The following is a 17,532-nucleotide window of genomic DNA, read 5'->3' on the forward strand; positions in this document are numbered from 1 at the left end:
CCTGAGCGCTCAGGAGAAAAAGTGATATTTCCTTTAAAAATTTTTTTATAAATTAGCACATTTTCTGTTTTTGCTTTGTCGTTGTGGGGTATTGTGTGTAGATTGAGGGGGAAAAAATTATTGTATCCATTTTAGAATGATACTAAAATGTCAAAGTCAAGGGGTCTGAGAACTTTCCGAATACACTGCATGTTATAAATGCATACTATATTGTACATGCAATACATTTAAAGTTGTGGATGGGCCACAGGAAGATCAGAATCATTTTTTATTCCGAACGACACTTGTACTTGACTGTACAGTCCAGGAACAGTCAAAATCAATAACCCTGGTTAAGCCTGCATTTCTTGATAGTTCAGAAACAAGTGCCCACTGGATATTCAGTAGTCAGTAGGCACCTTGAAAATGTTTGAGAAATCATATGCAACTGATAATTTCCTGGATTGTGAGGGGCTTAAATGAGCCCAAAGCTTAATTTAAATGCCTTGATATATTACATAGGAATACATTGTATATTGTTCAACTGCAATTAAAAAAAAAAATGGCCAAACTGCGACCTTTTTTAAACAAATCCCCCGACCCATCCTTTATCCTCAGCAGTCAAGGGGTGGGGGCATAATGGCCGTCTCGGCAGGCAGTTTCACTCTGTAAATATTTACAGTGAGTGGAGGGGATGTGACAATATGAGCAATAGGAACTCCCAGGGGAAGGGTGCTTGGGTTAGCCAGGAGGCTAATCTCCTCTAAGACATATTTGTAAATCTCGCTAGTAGTTTGTAAAGCGGCCACTCTCAAAAAGAAGATAAGCTAATTTGGCCTGTGATTTAGTTCTATATGAAGTGTGTGAATTCAGTAATTGATGACACAGTGACATTGAACATATGTTGACAATCAGTCCAACTATGATTTGAAGTGTATATATCTGGACAGCATTTCCGATACAACAAGCGACACTAAGACTAATGTCTGACTGCATATGGAGTCATAGTAAAAGCCTTGTTTGGGTCTCTGGATTGTTCTCTGTTGAAGTACTGCAGTCCATACATGACACTTGAAAAACATTGTAGTCGAATGGACAGAATGTCCACTTCATCTAATTGGCCTCTCATTCATACTTGGGTCATTATCCAGCCAACCGATGATCATCATCAAACTTTTCATAAGAGGGCACAAACGCTGACGTAGCTCTGGTGGCGATGCAAATGATAGACCCTTTTATTTCCATTCAGGAAATCTCACATTACAAGAGAAACTCCTGCATCAGCCTACGTATGTTTCCAGTTTCTACAGTTCATATTTAGCAAGTAGGCTATATCTGATTTAGTTGTGTTTCAATGGGAATTAACTGTTAATCCCACATCTGGTAATTCCTTCCTTTAGCATGTAGTTGAGCCGTGGTTGATTTTTGTAAAAGTCAACTGTTAGTCCTGGTCCCATAAAGGTTCAGTTTGTTCGACTGTATCTCTGGGCCCTAACCCATCCACTGCAAAGTAGGCTATCAAGTACAAAGTAGGCTAGCTGATTTTGTTGTGTTGTCCAGAAGGGTTCAAATCTGATGTACTGTATCTCTGGGATTTGCTAACCCATCCCCCTCTGCCTGTACAGCAGACCCCCTAACGGCGACCCCTCGTTAGAATTCCAGCAGTCCAGATGGTGTCTGGTGGATGCCCCGAGACCCCATGAGTTGGATAGGCTGGATGAATCATTCCACCTCGCTGTGCCCCCCCCCCTCCCTCACTATCCGCCTCCTTTCTTCCTTCCTTTCCTCTCTCTCCATCTCTGTCTGGATGTCTTTGTCCTCTACAGTAGGCCAGACTGAGGCTGATAAGTGACATTCGCCTATATCTAACCTGAGACGGTGTTTAATGTTGTCTCTTTTTTGTTGTTGTTGATATCCTAGAGTAACCACCTTTCCAATTTAGTCGGTCAGTTTTTCCAAAATGCAATGCAGTTTCCCCCAGGGGTGCTCTTGGGAAACACTACCAGGAGACTGCTTATATAATTGTTTTATCAACAATATCACTGAGCTAAAGAAGTGCATTGTATATCATTTTAAATTTTTATAGATTGACAATTTTAAAACATACTGGAGTAAGGAGTCAGTTAGTTTGTAAATTTTAGTGTTGAAGGCTACCAAAGATGTATATGTACAGTAGATGACTGACAGGGCTCTGTTTTGAAGCCACCACACCTCCATCTTGGCACCCCCCCACCATTGTAAAAAATATACATATATTTTGGAACCTATAGAAATACATTTTATTAATAATGTCTACATTTGTTTTTGCCACATTTATTATATTAGACACCCTAAAGCATATTTGTTTTAATATGTGAGCTGAACTTAATTTTATTAAGATATTTTCTTTAAAGTATACTTTTTTGAAAGTTCTAATATTACTGTCTCCACTACAACAAATTTAGTTAAATACATGTAATTTTGTCCCTTTTAATATCTAATTGAGACACTGTAGAATTCCTTTCACTATTATGGAGGACTGCTCTTTCTGGGGAGTGCCAATATGGCTGACCGGTGGTTTCAAAGTCTGTCATTTGCCAGTACACAGCATCAGCAATCCAGGGTTTATAGAAGTCATTGAAGGCTACTCAAGCCAAGGTAACCCAGTGCAATTTTTTTTTTTTACAAAGGGTGTTTATTTGATGAAGGGTGCGGACGTGTGGTAGTAAGATACTACATTGCTCTCATAAGGACTTCCTGTGTGTCTACTCTGGCTGCAGTAGCCCTTTGAGAGCAGTCCAGCTGGGCACGCCACGCATGGTAGGAGTTTGTCTGAGCGCCGGTTACGGGGAATTCCTGATCTGCCAGTCTGATAATGGACACAAACACACACCACCCTTCCTCTCTGATGATAATACAGTGGCTTCAGAAAGTATTCATAACCCTGGACTTGTTCCACATTTTGTTGTGTTACAGCCTTCATTTAAAATGTATCAAATTTAGTTTTTGTCACTGGCCTTCATCCAATACCCCATAATGCCAAAGTGGAATTATGTTTTTAGACATTTTTACAACTAAAAAATAACCCCATATGTTATGGCAAATAAGTTCAGGATTAAAAATCTGCGTAACAAGTAGCATAAGTTGCACTACTGTTTTAATATGATTTGAATGACTACCTCATCTCTGTACTCCACAATTATCTGTAAGGCCCCTCAGTTGAGCAGTGAATTTCAAACACATATTCAACCACAAAGACCAGGGAGGTTTTGAAATGCGTGTTCTCTCAAAGTAGGGGCCCCTATTGGTAAAGCAGACGTTGAATATCCGTTGGAGCATGGTGAAGTTACTAATTACACTTTGGTTGGTGTATCAATACACCCAGTCACTGCAACAATACAGGTGTCCTTCCTAACGCCGTTGCCGGAGAGGGAGGAAACCCCTCAGGGATTTCACCGTAAGGCCAGTGGTGGATGTAAAACAAGTTGAATTGCTATGATCGGAGAAAACTGAGGGTTGGATCAGCAACATTGTAGTCACTCCACAATACTAATTTAATTGACAGAGTGAAAAGAAGGAAGCTTGTACGGAATAAAATAATTCCATAAGAACAGACAAAATTCTAGAGGAAACCCTGGTTGTCTACTTTCCACCAGACACTTGGAGATGTCACCTTTTCAGCAGGACAATAATCTAAAACCAAGGCCAAATCTACACAAGTTGGTTACCAAGAAGACCGCGAGGGGTCCTGATTAGCTGAGTTACAGTTTTGACTTAAAGACCTGAAAATGGTTGTCGAGCAATGATCAACAACCAATTTGACAGAGCTTGAAGGATTTTGAATAGAATAATGGGACAATGTTGCACAATCCAGGTTTGGGATGCTCTTAGAGACTTACCCAGAAAGACTCACAGCTGCAATTGCGCCTAAAGGTGCTTCTACAAAGTATTGACTCAGTGGTGTGAATACTTTTGTTAGTTAGATTTCTGTATTTCATTTTCAATACATTTGGAAACATTCTTTAAACATGTCTTCACTTTGTCATTATGGGATATTGTGTGTAGATGGGTGAGTAAAAATATATATTTAATACGTTTTGAATGCAGGTTGTAACACAAAGTGTAATGAATACTTTCTGAAGGCTCTGTAGGCCAGCAGGACGTCTGTGTGTCGTAATGGACTGTATTGCGTACTTCTGTGTGGTACTTTCTACCCTTGTCTACAGCACAGTGTCTATGTGCTGCTGTGCAGATATTGGTCCATCTTTTTGTGTGTTTTCAATTCATTTCCTTCACGTTTAAGGCAAACAGAAAGCCGGAAGACTGGGACAAAGGGGATCACTAAGAAACCAGAGCACAAATCGAGGAATAGAATTTAACAGTGCTTTTCCATTGGGTGTGTTGTGTGTAAACCACATTACCACAGTGTGTATTTGGGAAACAATAGCCATTGTCTCTCAAATGCACTCCTGAGGAATTAAAGGAAGCAACCCACTTTTTTCAGCGTAGCTACAAGCTTTCACTGTATCAGTAAATAAAACAGAACCCAGTCAGTTCAAATATACATAACTTTACAGTTATAAAGGCAAAATGGAGATGAGGGGCATGACTAGGCTTGGTTGTTATGTCAACAGCAGACAGTGGGTGGCTGGTTACAGTCAGTGGGACTGTGTGGGTTAAAGGGATCTGGCTGGGGAGGAGTGTGTGTGTGTGTGTCTGTTTGACGGATTTGCCTCAGACCTTGTTTTTACCCCGTCCTGCGCTCCCCTTTCAACCTCCTCACCCCAGTATCACCAGACAAGGGCCTCTTGGCACCCTAGTGACTCATGCCTCACAAAACAGAAAATCTGCCCCCACAACACCCCCTTCCCCAGCCCCCCCCCTCCCTTCCCCTCTCCATTCCCACCAACTAAAGCACAAGGAAGGGATGAGTCACATCAATAAAGGGGCCTGCCATGCAAAACCCGCCCAAGCTGTCAGCGTTCCCTTTTAAAGCTCTTTATTAGCAGAATAACGTCTTGGAGGAGTGGATACTAGTGTTAAAAGTATCTGCAATTGTAATCAAGCCCTCGTTTTGCAGATGATGGCACTCTGGGCCCTTAAACTGCCATACGATGAGCATCAGCCTCTATGGCTTTGTAATGTAATGGGAAACACATTGGTTTTCCAGTATGCGGTCTATTACGGTATGGGGTGGAAATGCATGGCACCATGGCCCCTCCCCTATGGCGTTTTTCGCCTGTGGTTGGTTAAATAGTTTTGGCCTAAGCTGCTGCTTAGCACATGTAGATGTCAGATAGCGTTATTGGATTACGGGCTGATGACCCATACTGAGCTTCGTCTCCTCGCTGCCTGGTCACATGACCCGTCTGGAATCGCACACTGCTAGAAACGGGACAGGAAACTCACCCACTTTTGCTGCTGTCCGGAGATGTGCGTCTACCGGTCTTAGCTTAACACCCTTTTCTTAAAAACATTATTTACAACTAGAGGCATAGTGTAGCCTACAGGAAAAGGTAAGGCTATATTTTTCCTAAGATACTGTAATATCTCAGTGGCATACCCTATTTCTCTCACTCATTTTATTCTCCTCTCCGTGGGTGCTTGCACTTGATGGCAAATCGCTTTGACTTGCCACGAGTGAGAGACTTTTATAACGGAGACTTGCCTGTTTGCTTGCTGTCTTCAGCAGCTGAACACTGGCACCTGGTTTTCTCACTGTGGACAAAAGTTTCCACCCTCCTCCCTCAGGAAGAATGTGAATGTCAGGAGCTGGCAATTTGTTTAACTGGCTCTTCCCAGGGTGCAAAAGGGAAGGAAGCTGATGCTTGAATGTCTCTATGGGGTCGTTCCACTTCAAAAGGCACAAGAAAGACATTTTCGACACCCACCATCTCCGATTGTTAGAATATTACGTAGATAGAAGTTGCGTAGTTCAGAATACATAAGACCAAGCACACACAAAATACCTATTTTGGATTTATTTTGAAAGTCATCTTTCATTGACAAGTTATAAGTGAATTATTGATGCCCAGACCTGGAAACGCATCAGATGGCTTCCACAACATGCAAACGACATCAGAAAAATGGAATTGATAGACCTAACAACTAGAAATGGGCAGATGTTTTAGTAAGTTGTGTCAGGTGTGGTTACGGGACATTTCCAAGTGTCCCTAAACCTCTCCAAAGTGGCATATGTCTGTAAATTTGATAATTCCAGTACTATTACATATTTGCAATCCCTAAATGCAATTTGTTCAGTATGAAAACAATTTTTTATCAGTCTCACTCAAACATGGGTGTTATGGAGTATCCAGGGTACATTTAAGTGTCATTTCAACCTCTCCAAAGTTTCCCGAATGTGGTAATTGTTTTGCACAGTGGATGTGCCTAAAAATGATTGAACTATAAAACGACATTTCTTGTGGTGGTGTCGGGGGGACATACAGGGGATATCCAAGTGTTTTCTCAACCTCTTCAAAGTGCTTGAACGTTTAGCCAAGGCATATCCAATCTATTCGTCCCACATGCAAATGAACTGTTTACAAAAACAATATTAAAGCAACAGATATACATACAGAATTATAAAATGTCTTATCATACACCAACTTGTTTACATACTATTTTTTTGTTTACACAAAAAATAGAAATAAACAGAACTATTTACCAATGGTGTTCACTTTACATCCCAGGTGCAGATGATTAGATTATCACGACATGCACAAGCTACAGTGAAGTGCAGTCTTTTGAAGCAGTCCCTCTCTGCCAGGAAACGGAAAGCGAACTGGCATTTCGGACAGAAGATCTGGCATTTAACTCCCCCACCCCCAACCTGTGTTTTGTGCAATGCTTGCAGTTGTTCCTTTTGGCATGTGTGTTGGATAGTTGCACTCACCTTGAATGTGGAGTGTGGGGGGGGGGGGGTTGTAGTGGTTGCAAGGTTGCTTTGAGCCCCCAATTCAACAATTTCCAAAAACCAGCTGCTCTCGGAAGGCCAACCTTATTGCTTTGGCCATCTGCTTGTGGAGAATGAAAACATTTACTGTAGCATTGTCCACAAACTTCCTGGTCTTGTGGAGGCTATTACCAGGTCGACACCCCCCATGCTGGCATTGTAGTCCTTCACAGGAATGGGGACATTCTTCCTTTTCCACCCTCCTTGAGACATGTTTGTTGAATGCCTTATGCTGTATGGTGAGCATGGTTACTTCCCTAGTGTCCTTCCATTTCACAAAAAGCAGCTTGTTAGTCCTGATCCAATGTATGGTCCCCCTCTCCGCTGTCTTTGTCATGACCTTTAGCTTGGTCGTGGGGAAACTGATTTTTTTTAGGGGCTTGTGGCACCATTTGTCCTATTTTCTTTTTCAAGATGTCTATCAAAAGTGGATGTAGAACCATCCGATGGGATGATTGACATAGGCAGTTGGGGGTGAAGACCTTGACCGGCGGGGGCACTTGCTGGGGAGGAGTGGCTCCCAAATGTCGTCATCCAAATCCTCTGTAAGACACACGGAATTACAGTTGACTAAATTTACAAAACGACATTACTGTAAAGTAAAAATACCAAGTCTAAACCCTATCTCTACAGTGACTCACGTAGGTGTGAAGCACACACTCCCAATCGAAACACTAACACAATATAGTAAACAATGGCCATGAGAGTTTAGTGGCCTCTCCAAAGTTACTAGGATAAAACTTAGAACAGCAAACCGTGAACTGATATGAAAAACAGAAAATAATTACTTTGGAATTATGTAACATTGAAATTACTTGTTACATAGGCCTATGTAAACTAAATCCAAAGCACAAAAAGCAGACAAATTGTTAAACACGAAATACATACAGTAAATTCATGAAAATAATTTTACTTACAGGTCTAAAAGTGGTTCCAATCCTTCTAGAAAGCAATCTTTGTCGGCCGAGGTAACACACTCATTGTCCAAATTGCTCCCCTCATCCGAGTCCAACCAGTATTTTATTCAAAGGTTCTATGTTGGTATATTTATTCATAGCTGCTGCCTTTTTAGCTTCCTGTTTGATATTCTTAGTTTAACTTTTTCTCCCCAATAAGAAGCCATGTTTTATGATTATGCGATGAAATTTGTTTACGATGTAATGTAGCCTGCTCGGTGCATCTCGTCTCTGAGTCAGGTAGCAATAGTTTGCATTACACATTAAAGGTTCTAGGTGTTGTTTTGTCCCACCCAGATCAACTGTTTATCCCTGGAATGCTTATCTCATTGGCTACAAACCTGTCAAGGTGACATAGTAGCCAATCCCCTGTGTAATGGATGCCTACAGTGCGTAAAGCATGAGGATGTAAGGAAATAAATAGGCCATAGTAGCGAAGTAATTACAATTTAGAAAATTAACACTGGAGTGATAGAGGTGCAGAGGAGGATGTGTAAGTAGAAATACTGGTGTGCAAAAGAGCAGAAGAAGTAAATAAAAATAATATGGGGATGAGGTAGGTAGATTGAATGGGCTATTTACAGATGGGCTATGTACAGCTGCAGCGATCGGTTAGCTGCTCTGAAAGCTGATGTTTAAAGTTAGTGAGGGAAATATAAGTCTCGATTTTTGCAATTCATTCCAGTCATTGGCAGCAGAGAACTGGAAGGAAAGGCAGCCAAAAGAGGTGTTGGCTTTGGAGATAACCAGTGAGATATACCTGCTGGAGTGTGTGCTACGGGTGGGTGTTGTTGTCGTGAGCTGTAAAGCGCTTTACCTAGCAAAGACTTGTAGATGACCTGGAGCCAGTGGGTCTGTCGACTAATATGTAGCGAGGGCCAGCCGACAAGAGCATACAGGTCGCAGTGGTGGGTGCTATATGGGGCTTTGGTGACAAAACGGTGGATGGCACTGTGATACACTGCAATCACATTTTCTGAGTAGAGTGTTGGAGGCTATTTTGTAAATGACCGTGCCTGTAGGATCTGTAGGATAGTCAATTTTACAAGGGTATGTTTGGCGGCGTGAGTGAAGGAGGCTTTGTTGCGAAATAGTAAGCTGATTCTAGATTTGATTTTGGATTGGAGATGTTTAATATGAGTCTGGAAGGAGAGTTTACAGTCTAACCAGACACCTAGATATTTGTAGTTGTCCACATATTCTAAGTCAGAACTGTCCAGAGTAGTGATGCTAGTCGGGCGGGCGGGTGCGGGCAGCGAACGGTTGAAAAGCATGCATTTAGTTTTCCTAGCGTTTAATAGTGTTTAAGAGGCCACGGAAGTGTTATATGGCATTGAAGCTCATTTAGAGGTTTGTTAACAGTTTCCAAAGAATGGCCAGATGTATACAGAATGGTGACGTCTGCATAGAGGTGGATCAGGGAATCATCCGCAGCAAGAGCGACATCGTTGATATGTATTGAGAAAAGAGTAGGCCTGAGAATTGAACCCTGTGGTACCCCCATAGAGACTGCCAGAGGTCTGGACAACAGGCCCTCCGATTTGACACACTGAACTCTTTCTGAGATGTAGTTGGTGAACCAGGCGAGGCAGTCATTTGAGAAACCAAGGCTGTTGAGTCTGCCGATAAGAATACAGTGATTGACAGAGTCAAAAGCCTTGGCCAGGTCGACGAAGACTCAGTGGGTTTTCGATGTTGCCATTTAAATGATACATCATCAAATAACATTGGCAATAGGCTAGATGTGTTCCTACCAACGTAAGGATTCATGTAATCCCCCCCCCCCCCCGCCCCATGTAGCTATAGCTCAAATACAGATCAAATCAAAGCTTACCTTGTAAGATGTTTGCTGAAAACGTTGTGTAAAATAAACAAGTTGACTCTCGGGGCTGGTGATCAATAACGGTAGCTCACAGGCAGACAATTAAGACATTCTCATGATCTGTGGAGTCCCGTCTTTCGGTGTGTTTCGACATATTCCCTGTTTATTTCGTTAATGGTTCACAACGCTAACCTTAATGTATGGAGCAGCCATCTTGAAATGAGGTCATCAGCTCGGCCTGCCCCTATACATTAGTATGCCCATATGATAGTAAGTCACACCAAAGATTTTAAGTCACAGATCAATATCCAAGATACTCAGCTTCCTGCAAACACCCTGCTTTTGCAGATAGGGCTACTGTTCTCATACCAGACTGAATTGAATAAGAAAAATTGAATAAGGTCCCCAAATATGATTGCACCCAATTTGACCTTGCCTAATTTATAGGATTCAGATACTATTCATGAAATATAGTATACAACATTCGTTTTGGACCAAACGTCTTCCTACCAATGAGTAAGACATGGGTAATCCAATAACATGGCCAAAAGCCACCCACATACTCCCCACACCCTATGCCAATCCCACCCCATCAACCAGTATACAGTATCAGTTCTCTGTCTGACAAGTAGTAGGAATATGCAGTTTGGAGTATTGCTTCTTCATACTATGCAGTCTTCCCCGGTTCAGAGAAATTTGTCATTGCAGCCACATACATTATTTACCATAAATTTAGTCCGAAAGTACCAGATGCCGCAGTTACTGCTGCTCTCTCCTACATCAAATTACATTTCAACAAAATGTTTCAGGAATGCCAGGAATCTTATATCTTTCTAACCACTGAAATGATTGTGGGTGGTGGGTGTCATGGCTTGGCTTGCTAAAATTACATGGAATGAATATGGCTAAAGACATGATTGGACACTAATTAGGCTATAACTACTAAGCTTAGGAGCTCTTCCTCAGATTTATAACTGCAAAGCATTTTCACTCAACAGATATTCCAGACTTTCCAAAGCATTGGGCTTTGCATCTGTTTTAAACAAAAGTGTTTACTTACATGTTAGTGCATTTGCTTCACTTTAAACCAATTAATTGTCAATTGAGTGTTTGTTATGAACTGCACTTGGTCATTAGCCTAACATGGTAATTGAGTGTCTTGTTAAAAAGGTGTTACCAGACACTTAAAGTGAATCAGCATTTAGGGCCAGTGTTCATAACATTGGTGCTGCGATTCCTGTCATTTAGAGACTGATGTCTTGCAGTAGCTGTGGTTTCTGTGGTAGATTTTAAAGGGGTAGTGCAACTAACTGATAATCATTTGATAGATGAACTGACAAGAGCTTGTGTACAACCAGAATTGTGCCTTTTTGAAGAGATATTCCTTTGAACTCATTTCAAGAGTGTGACTATCACATGCATACGGTCAGAAATGCATGCAGCCAAAGCAGTTTTTCCCTTGCTCCCAAATTGATCCAAGGGTGGTGGCTGCATTCCTGCCCCATGTTCTTGTGTGGACATGCGAGTTCCTAAAAAATCTGAAGACTAATGGACTACAGGTCAGTGGTTTGGCCCCAGAGGCAGTTTTTATGCCTGGGCCTTGTCCCAGACTATAAAGAATGAACACATGAACTTGTTCATAAATGCAGCTAACCTCCAAGGTCCCATGTGTGGTATGTTTTTCCAAAGATGGCCCGTTCTGCACACGTTTAGATATTGACACCAGTGAGCTGTGAGGTGGACTAGGAAATGGGATCCTGTCGTGTTGTGACCCCCCTCTCTTCTACGGTTCTTGTTGTATGAAATGGTGCTGTTGCATGAGTAGCTGGTGAGACATTTCTTACAACACTCGGCTGTTGTAATCGGTAAACCAGCTGTGATTATCATGAATAGCATAGTTGCTAAATCATCGCCGCTGCTAAATCATAGCTGCCCCCCCCATGTCATGGCATGAGGTCCCTATTTTGTTAAAATGTTTGAGTCACTGAGATGGCATAAGAATAAGGCATAAGCCATAGCAAAATGTGTAGAATTGCAGGAAACCAGATTTAAAACAATCAAATGTCTCCAGCAAAGAGGATAGCCTCTAAAACCGCACCATTGGCCAAACCACCCCCACCCCCCTTAACGTTGCACACTGCTATGGTCCTTAACCTCGAAGACCAGTCACTAAAGTAGCCTGATCCTGTCCCTTTTTGCCCCCACCCCCTTACACACACACACACACACACACACACACACTCATGTCGACAGTCCCACTATCACCTGCACCTATTAATGTACACGGTGAACTATGAACTCTGTATCTGCTTTGTAAACTTTCAAACCAGGGAAGGGTGCATTGACAGCAGTGGTGGAAAAAGTACCCAATTGTCGTACTACTAAAAGTAAAGATACCTTAATATAAATGACATAAGTGAAAGTGAGTCACTCAGTAAAATCCTACTTGTGTAAAAGTCTAAAAGTATTAGTATCAAAAGTAAATGTTATTGATCAAATATACTTAAGTATCAAAAGTATCATTCATTTCAAATTCCTTATAATAAGCAAACCAGACGTCACCATTTTCTTGTTTTTTAAAATGTATTTACGGATAGCTAGTGGCATGCTCCAACATTCAGACATCATTTCCAAACGAAGCATGTGTTTGGTGAGTCCGCCAGATCAGAGGCAGTTGGGATGACCAGGGATGTTTTATTGATCAGTGTGTGAATTATTTTCCTGTCCTGCTAAGTATTCAAAATGTATCGAGTACTTTTGTGAGTCAGGGAAAATGTATGGAGTAAAAAGTACTGAAACATTTTTTTAAGGAATGTGGTAAAGTAACAGTTGTCAAAAATATAAATAGTAAAGTACAGGTATCCCAAAAAACTACTTAAGTAATACTTTCAAGTATTTTTACTTATGTACTTTACACCACTGATTGACTGCACTTTATTTGAACCTCATGTACGTTCAAGTTTTGATCACGCAGACTGGAATATGTTCAGATCAGCCTCCGAGGACAATATTGACCTATACGCTGACTCTGTGAGTGCGTTGTATAAATAAATGCATTGTAGACGTCGTACCCACTGTGACCATTTAAAACCTACCCTAATCAGAAACCGTGGATGGATGGTGGTATTTTGCATAAAACTGAAAGCGCGATCCACCGCATTTAACCATAGAAAGAGGTTTGGATATATGGCTGTATATAAACAGTGTAATTATTCGCTCCGCAAGGCAATCAAACAAGCGAAATGCCAGTACAGGGATGAGGTGGAGTCGCAATTCATCGGCTCATACATGAGACGTATGTGGCAGGGTCTACAGGAAATCACGGACTACAAAAGTAGAACATTTAAACTTGTTAACCCTCGCAAGGCTGCTGGCCCAGACTGCATCCCTAGCCGCGTCCTCAGAGCATGTACAGCTTGCTGGTGTGTTTACAGACATATTTAATCACTCCCTATCACTCCTAGTCTGTTGTCCCCACATGCTTCAAGATGGCTACCATTGTTCCTGTACCCAAGAAGGCAAAAGATAACTGAACTAAATGACTACTTCTGTCATCATGAAGTGCTTTGAGAGGCTAGTCAAGGATCATATCACCGCCACCCTAGACCCACTTCAGTTTTCATTCGGCCCCAACAGGTCCACAGATGAAGCAATCGCCATCACACTGCACACTGCCCTAACCCATCTGGACAAAAAGAATACCTATGTAAGAATGCTGTTCATTGACAACGGCTCAGCATTCAACACCATAGTACCCATCAAGCTGGAGGCCCTGGGTCTCAACCCCTCCCTATGCAACTGGGTCCTTGACTTTCTGATGGGCCGCCCCCAGGTGGTGAAGGTCAGAAACAACTTCTCTACTTCGCTGATCCTACACACTGGGGCCCCACAAGGGTGTGTGCTCAGCCCTCTCCTGTACTCCCTGTTCCCCGTTGACTGGGTGGCCATGCACGCTTTCAACTCAATCATCAAGTTTGCAGACGACACAACAGTAGTGGGTTTGATTACCAACAACCAACAAGACCGCCTACAGGGAGGAGGTGAGGGCTCTCGGAGTGTGGTGTCAGGAAAACAACCTCTCACTCATCGTCAACAAAACAATGGAGATGATCGTGGACTTCAGGAAACAGCAGAGGGAGCACCCCCCCCATCCACATCGAAGGGACAGCAGTGGAGAAGGTGGGAGGTTTTAAGTTTCTCTGCGTACACATCACAGAAAAACTGAAATGGTCCACCCACACAGACTGTGGTGAAGGCGCAACAGCAGGTCTGCACAACGCATCACCGGGGGCAAACTACCTGCCCTCCATGACACCTACAGCCCCCGATGTCACAGGAAGGCCAAAAAGATCATCAAGGACAACAACCAGCCGAGCCACTGCCTGTTCAACCCGCTATCATCCAGAAGGCGAGATCAGTACAGGTGCATCAAAGCTGGGACCGAGAGATTAAAAAACAGCTTCTATCTCAAGGTCATCGGTCTGTTAAATAGCCATCACTAACTCAGTGAGGCTGCTGCCTACACTGAGACCCAATCGCTGGACACTTTAATAAATGGATCACTAGTCACATTAAACAATGCCACTTTAATTAATGCCACTTTAATAATGTTTACATATCTTACATTACTCATATCACATGTACATACTGTATTTTATACCATCTACTGCACCTTGCCTATGCCGCTTGGCCATCACTCGGCCATATACTTATATGTACATATTCTCATTCACCCCTTTAGATTTGTGTGTATTAGGTAGTTGTTGGGGAATTGTTAGATTACTTGTTAGATATTGCTGCACTGTTGGAACTAGAAGCACAAGCATTTTGCTACACTCACATTAACATCTGCTAACCATGTGTATGTGACCAAGAACTGTATTTTCAATGACTCTGATTTTAAAGCCTATTTAGAGCACAGGCTATTGAGTTCTCAACTCCATATTTTTTCCCTATGTGAATCATCTGACCTGTTGGATTTGTTACAGGTCAAAAGGCTAAGGCGACCGTAGATTAACTTTAGGATGGGATGTCATCGTAAAAGATCATGGGGAAAGTGTCTTCCCTCAGAGTTAAGGGTATTTAATCCACTGGGCTGTAGTAGTGTCTACCCCCATGTGGCATACGGGCTCCATAAGTGGATGGACTCTAAAAATAATAATAATAATAAATGTTTTGTTGAATGTTTAAAGCGTACAATATACTTGCAGTGAAGCAACTCAACAACTACATCACATTACTCATCTAACAGACTCTCATACAGAAGTAACCAGGATCAACACCCTGCTCAAGGGCATGTCGACAGATCTCCCACAAGGTCAAAACGGTGGACTCTTATAACTGCTGAGATTTGCGAGTGATGGGGAAAGCTGCATGCTAACTCGGGGAAAGAAAAAAAAGAAAACATTATGATGATCATGGATTGAAGTTTCAATTTGAGGGGAAATCTGCCCTTTTGAACCCACTTAAAACCAGTGCCCCCTCATCACCCGACACCCCACAAGACCGAGGGTTTTGGAGAGTTGCCTAGCTTATGATGAATACAATGCTGCCATTTAATTGTGCTTTTATGAAAGAGGATATGACTCACTTGGCCATTGTTGAGACAGAGGTTTTTCTCAAGGCCCACAACCTCTCCCCTGGGGCAAGGACATGTCAGAGCTCACTCATGCTGTCAAACACTGGATGTGTACTTGGTTTACATGGCATGGTAGAGCCATATTTACACATCCAATCTGGACAAGCCTAAATGATGGTGTTGTTTAGAATAAAAAATAAATAGAATACTATCTTCTTTTGCAATACATAGAAACGCCATGTTTTGGGGTTTTATCTCTTCGGACACATTGACTGTTGTCACTCAACAAAACCACAAAACAAAGATATGTGGTTTGCGCAGCCATTACTTCTACTTCATGGAAATAGATGAGGTCTGTTCTATTTTGAGTTTTTCTTCTTTAATCAGCCTAACATCTGTTATTTTACAGGGACATTACTAGTGTCTCTCAGACACTGGCTTATTGAGAGAGCTTCTCTGTGCCTTTTAGCTTTGCATGTTCCTACATGCTCTCCAGCCATGGTGCAACTTATTTTTTGAATTACCATAAGGTATAGGGTAATTAAAATAAAAAATGTTTTGCATGTCTTTGGTTGAGTTCACTGTTCCCTAATAGGGGTGATAATATCTTCAGTATGACTCACGACTTTGATTTTTCTTCTCCTTGTTCGGTTGAAATAACAAAGTCGGCTTCCAAACAAAGCAGGCTCTTTGTTTTCGATCTGCACGATCAAGCTTTAGTGTGTTATTCAAAACTCCTTTTATAGGTAATGAGAGTGTAATACAGAGTGGACTCTGGGATGACTTTGTGAATTACGTCAGCCTATTCAGAGGCCCGAAATCAACATTGAAACCTCAAGGGAAATGTTGCCTTCATTAGGAGATTTATAAGCCTATGTTTGGGATTGATATTGGATGAGTTAGAAATCAATGGCGGCATGAGTTTTCGATGCCCCAGAGACCATCTACTCAACTCCGGTCGGGGAGAATCCCAGGGTAGTGAGTTATGAAGCGAGATGAATTAGCAGGCTAACTGATTTTTATCTGGTGCTCAAACAAAGGAGACTCCGTAATACAGTGCTCGAACTGGCCCAGCACCAAGAAGAGCAGTGGTCACCAACCTTTTCTGAGTCAAGATCCCTTTTGCAGTCAAAAAGCAAGCGGAGATCTACCGCTCTGATTTAAAAAATAAATAAACACATAAATAAATCAGGACTTTAACATTTTAACATTAACCTAATAAAAACAGTTCTATAGGAATGAGGTTTGTGCAGCAGGACTAATACATGATCACAGCATATTGGCTATATGCCTGTTCTGGGCTGCCAATATTATTATTCTCAGGCAATAGTATATTTCCAAACTTGAGCTTTGATAACAAAATGGGTAAGTTGATGTCGTGCTTGTGAGGCACAGCTGATTCAAATAATACTTTATTTTTGCTCGACTGATGGAACCTGCATCTGATATTCATGGTGCTTTCAAGACAACTGTGAACTTTGAATTCGAGTTGTACCTCATCCACATCTGCCTCATGCACAAATTCACATGGTTCCTTTGACCAGATAAAGTGAAATATTCCTTGATATTAAAATGGACATGACGAGCTGCTAATAATGGTAATAAAAATACAGGGCTATCAATACACTTGGCTACTCATTAATTGCAGCTGCAGCGCCAGTGGAAGTAGGGAGAAGCGTGTTTTTATGTTTTGCAATAGTGTTGAATTAAAAACAGTGTTGACAGTCCTGAATAATAACTCACTCATAAACACCGCAGATATTTGCCGTATTCTTTGACCATCTCTCTCTGGTCATGGTTATACAATCTCGCGTAGGCTAGTACCAAACTTTGCTGTGGCTGGGGTCATGGAAGCTAATGGCACGGTGATTGGAGCTATGCACAGTAAGCGCACTCGATTTAGCCACAAATCTCCCGGTCTGCCAGGTAGGCAGGGTTTGTATTTTTGTATGGTAATCGACCGGTTAGCGACCTCTGAAGTAGAGCTTTCTTTATGATCAAGAAAACCCTATTTTGTTTCTGAATATTCCATCAAAAGTTGGAGCAAGTTTGTAAACTCATAAAGCCAAATAACCCCAGGGATTCCGCTTGTCCTTACATCATCACAGGCTAGAATGAAACATTGAGCAGGGAGGGGAAGGTGCACTGCTTCAAATTGATTTCGCTTTTATTATGCGACAGTGCCTTCATAAAGTATTCATACCCCTTGACTAATTTCACATTTTGTTACAGCATGAAATCAAAATGTATGCATTTTCCCCCA

General features: G+C 41.8%; 1 protein-coding gene across 4 annotated transcripts in view; it reads left to right on the plus strand.

Moving 5' to 3' along the window:
• Positions 1-17,532, plus strand: part of svild (supervillin d) — a 108,851-nt gene that overhangs the window by 12,482 nt on the left and 78,837 nt on the right. The window contains exon 1 of one of the 4 annotated variants that reach the window (XM_065008037.1): positions 5,377-5,474. The exons of the other annotated variants lie outside the window; for them this stretch is intronic. The gene's annotated coding sequence lies outside the window, so the exon portion shown is untranslated. Of the gene's footprint in view, positions 1-5,376; positions 5,475-17,532 lie in introns of those variants that run through there. 4 annotated transcript variants of the gene reach the window in all.

This window comes from Oncorhynchus nerka, linkage group LG23, assembly GCF_034236695.1.
Source record: "Oncorhynchus nerka isolate Pitt River linkage group LG23, Oner_Uvic_2.0, whole genome shotgun sequence".
NCBI classification, from domain to species: domain Eukaryota; kingdom Metazoa; phylum Chordata; class Actinopteri; order Salmoniformes; family Salmonidae; genus Oncorhynchus; species Oncorhynchus nerka.